The sequence below is a fragment of the Ochotona princeps genome, chromosome 19, assembly GCF_030435755.1.
Source record: "Ochotona princeps isolate mOchPri1 chromosome 19, mOchPri1.hap1, whole genome shotgun sequence".
Classification (NCBI taxonomy): Eukaryota; Metazoa; Chordata; class Mammalia; order Lagomorpha; family Ochotonidae; genus Ochotona; species Ochotona princeps.
The window spans coordinates 31,754,302-31,758,570 of NC_080850.1; the positions used below are offsets into that span (position 1 = coordinate 31,754,302).

Below are 4,269 nucleotides of genomic sequence, written 5' to 3' on the forward strand. Positions count from 1 at the left end.
GTTAGTGACTTGGGAAAGCCTCAGAAGATGGCTGAAGGATTTGGATCCCTGCCACCCACTTGGAAGACCTAGATGGAGCTCCTTGCTCCTGGCTTTGGCCTGGACCAGTGCTGCTCATTGCAGTTATTTGGGAGAATGAACCGATGGATAGATGATTTCTCTCTTTATTTCTCTCTGTAATGACTTTCAAAATAAATAAATCTTTTTTCTTTTAAAGATTTATTCATTTTATTACAGCCAGATAGACACAGAGGAGGAGAGACAGAGAGGAAGATCCTTCCTCCGATGATTCACTCCCCCAAGTGAGCCGCAACGGACCGATGCGCGCCGATCCGAGGCCGGGAACCCGGAACCTCCTCCGGGTCTCCCACGCGGGTGCAGTGTCCCAATGCATTGGGCCGTCCTCGACTGCTTTCCCAGGCCACAAGCAGGGAGCTAGATGGGAAGTGGAGCTGCCGGGACTAGAACCGGCACCCATATGGGATCCCAGCGCATTCAAGGCGAAGATGTTAGCTGCTAGGCCACAGCGCTGGGCCCAACAAGCATTTTTTTTTTTTTAAGAAAAAAGATTTATTGGGCCCGGCGGCGTGGCCTAGCGGCTGGGGTCCTCGCCTTGAAGGCCCCGGGATCCCATGTGGGTGCCGGTTCTGGTCCCGGCGGCTCCGCTTCCCGTCCAGCTCCCTGCTTGTGTCCTGGGAAAGCAGTCCAGGATGGGCCAAAGCCTTGGGATCCTGCAACTGTGTGGGAGAACTGGAAGGAAGTTCCTGGCTCCTGGGTTCGGATTGGTGTAGCACTGGCTGTTATGGCCACTTGGGGAGTGAATCATCGGATGGAAGATCTTCCTCTCTGTCTCTCCTCCTCTGTGTATATCTGCCTTTCCCATAAAAATAAATAAATCTTTAAAAAAGAAAGAAAAAGAATGAAAGAAAGAAAGATGATTTTATGAAAGATATAATGCTTCAAAGGTAGACTGTGGGTAATTTAACCTTGGAATGACACTGGACTTTTATAAAGGGCAGAGTTGACCCCTGCCCTCTGCCCCAAGCCTCTAGAATCTGAAGGCAGCCATCAACTAAGAATGGCTGATGACAGCAAACAGAACATTCTGTCTATCCCCAAAGATCAGTATGGAGTTCTGACTCAGGTGCCTTCCCGCTAGGCTTGGCCTTGGCGGCGCAGCTGGCCTCGGCCAGTTTCTGAAGTGAGCAGCAGATGGCATCGCAGGCTCAGGAGCGAGGAAATGACGCTGCAGGCACAGGCAGCGGCTCCTGCTGGTTGGCACCTGGGGGCTCCTACAATAGGGCCCCTGTCTCCGCAGCCTCCAGTGCAGGGATATCTTGACTGGATGCCTGCAGATTAGGATGCTGTCTGGCCAGGATCTCCTAGAGCAGGACCTAACCTCCACCCACCACCCTGGGAAGAAACAGATGGTGAACACTGGGTCTCTCCTATACATGCTGTGCTGGCTGCTCTTCTCAGAGCCACTGTGTTTTCATCATGGTCTGCTCCTTGCTTGTGAATGTTCCCCATAGACAATGCCTAGTTTAGGGGTTGGTATGTCCCTGACAAAAGCCTCCTGGAATGGCCAGATGGGGCCAGAGAAAACTCAAGGCTTTGTAGGTTTGAGAAAGCAATCTAAGGACTCTCAAGTATTCAGAATCAAATACTCTTTGCTTGTCAGTGACCCAGGTGGGGAGCTACACTTCAGAGCTGCCTGGCAGGGCTGAGTCCTGTAGGCTTTCTGTCTGTGCACCTGTGTCCTTCCCTAGCCCTAGGTTTCTCTCCTCCTCCTTCTCTTCTTTTTCTTTCTTTTCTTCTCTCTCTCTCTCTCTCTCTCTCTTAAGATTTAAGACAGATTGTGCTTGCTTCGGCAGCACATACACTAAAATTGGAACGATACAAGATTAGCATGGCCCCTGCACATGGATGACACTCAAATTTGTGAAGCATTCCATATTAAAAAAAATTTATAGCAGATTTGCAGAGAGAAGAAGAGTCAGACAGAAAGATATTCTGTCCATTGATTCACTCCCCAAGTGGCCGCAATGGCCATTGTTGAGCTGATCTGAAGCCAGGGGCCTGGAGCTTCTTTGGGTCTCCACACAGGTACAGGGTTCCAAGGCTTTAGGACATCCTTGACTGCTTTCCCGGGCCACAAACAGGGAGCCAGAATGGAAGTGGAGCAGCCGGGATATGAACCATTGCCCAGACAGAATCCTGGCACGTATAAGGTGAAGATTTAGTTACATCACGCTGGGGCCTCCTCCTTCTCTTCTTGCTTCTCCTCAACTTCCTCATTCCTCTATAAATCTCTTTCTTTCCTAGGGTAGGATACAAAACCAGTTACCAAACTGCCTTGGTCAACGTGACTCTAGCTTTGTGCTAACACAAACCCTAGGAGGCAGCGGTAATGGTGCAAATAACTGAGCTTCTGCCAGCCACATGGGAGACCCGGATTGATTTCATCACTCCCTGGGCTTCAGCTGGTTGGCATTTGGGAAATAAGTCAATGAATGGGAACCCTCTGTCTCTCTGCTTCTCCAGTAAACAAATTTTAAAGAGTAACAAGTGGATAGAGGAAAGGATGAAGCTAAGCTCTGAGTTATGCACTGTAGGTACAAGCATTCAAAGTGTAATCTTAGTCCATTAAGAGAGTGGAGCACTAAGGAAGCAATCACCGACAATCTTGAATAAGGACTCTGAGGCTGAGGTAGGAGCAGCAGTGCTGACAGAGTCTCACTGAAAAGACACCCATCAGTTCAAGAATTGTTCATGGAGAGCCTACTAGACATGGGTCTGGCCCACAGGTGGCTTCCAGCTGTAGGAGTCATATGAGTAAACAAATAGGCAGTAACAAACAGGATGGGTGCCTTCTGGGGGAAATGCTGGGTAGCAGGGTAGAAAGCATTATGCCTAGTTGGGGGGTTCTGGAAGGTTTTATGTTTGCAGGAGGTCAGACTAAGACCTGTTTGAGGGGTTTATAGAAATTAGGTGGTGAAAGAAGAGGAAATGAAAGTTCTAGGCCAAAGAAAACATCAGGCACAGTCAAGGGAGCATAGTTTTTAGGAACTGAACATACATATCAGGAATGCTGGCTGTTATAGAAGGTGGGCAAAAGTGGGTAGGAATATGGAGTGGAAGAGCCCAAAATCAGGATAAGGAGAACGACTTACTTTAGGGTATGGGGACACATTTAAGAGTTTAAAATATATACAATTTATTTATTTTTATTTGAAAGGTAGAATTTACAGAGAGAGGAGAGTCAGAAAGATCCTCCCTCTGTTGGTTCACTCCCTAAATGGTAGCAATGGCTGGGGCTGAACTGGTCTGAAGCTTGCAGCCAGGAGCTTCTTCCAGGTCTCCCATGTGGGTGCAGGGTCCCAAGGCCTTGGGCCATCCTCTACTCTTTTCCCAGAACATATTCAGAGAGCGGGATCAAAAGTAGAGCAGCCAGGTCACACATAGGTGCCTGTATGGAATGTTGGTGCTACAGGGTGAAGGATTAGATTGCTGCACCATTACACCCGCCCCACATTTAGGAGTTTAAAGGAATGATGACATCAAGTTTGCATTTAGAGTGATTACTCTGTATTCAACATAGAAAATGCTTCCCCCGTGGACACAGGAGGGAGAAAAAAAGAACTAAAACATTTATCTCACCCACCTTCCTCCACAGCTCGACCCTCCCCACCCTAATCAGAGGCATCAGAGGCACACATGGGTATACATCCCTCTCAGCCATGTAACCATTATTAAAAATAAAAAGAAAATAGGTGGGGCAGGGCTAGAGTGGTATCTTTGAGACCAATTAAGAAGTGGTCTGGGCAAGAAGCTAATGATGATATCACTGAGGGTAGAGGTCATATGTGAGTTGAGATTAGAATAACTGGGAATTTTTCAGGTAGGGAGGGTTCTGTTGTTCAGAGAAAGAAAACTGCACGAGAAACTTCAGGGGTTTGGTGTGATTTGGGAAGCGCATGGAAATAGGTGATTTCAGTCTGTGAAAGGACACAACATAGTAGGATTAGGAAATGAAGCATGGTGAGGAGAGATATGGCCACTGCCTTCAGTTACCCAGGCAATCTGCAGGGATTCCTGAGGGACTATAGTTCATTCAGGCATTTTGCAAAACAAATGCTTTATCCATACCCCAGAGCATAAGACCAAGCAGTATCCAAAGAAGTAAGCAGGTAAACCAAGAAAAAGGGCAGGAACCTACCCAGCACTGAGAGGATTCTGAAATTCCTCTCTCAGAATCCTCCAGCCCAT

At 47.9% G+C, this 4,269-nt stretch overlaps 1 non-coding gene across 1 annotated transcript; it reads left to right on the forward strand.

The window, feature by feature from the left end:
• The first annotated feature begins 1,858 nt into the window (after positions 1–1,858).
• LOC118760165 (U6 spliceosomal RNA) lies at positions 1,859–1,961 on the forward strand. Its single transcript, XR_004996620.1, has one exon. It is a non-coding gene; the product is annotated as a U6 spliceosomal RNA (small nuclear RNA).
• Positions 1,962–4,269: the final 2,308 nt, after the last annotated feature.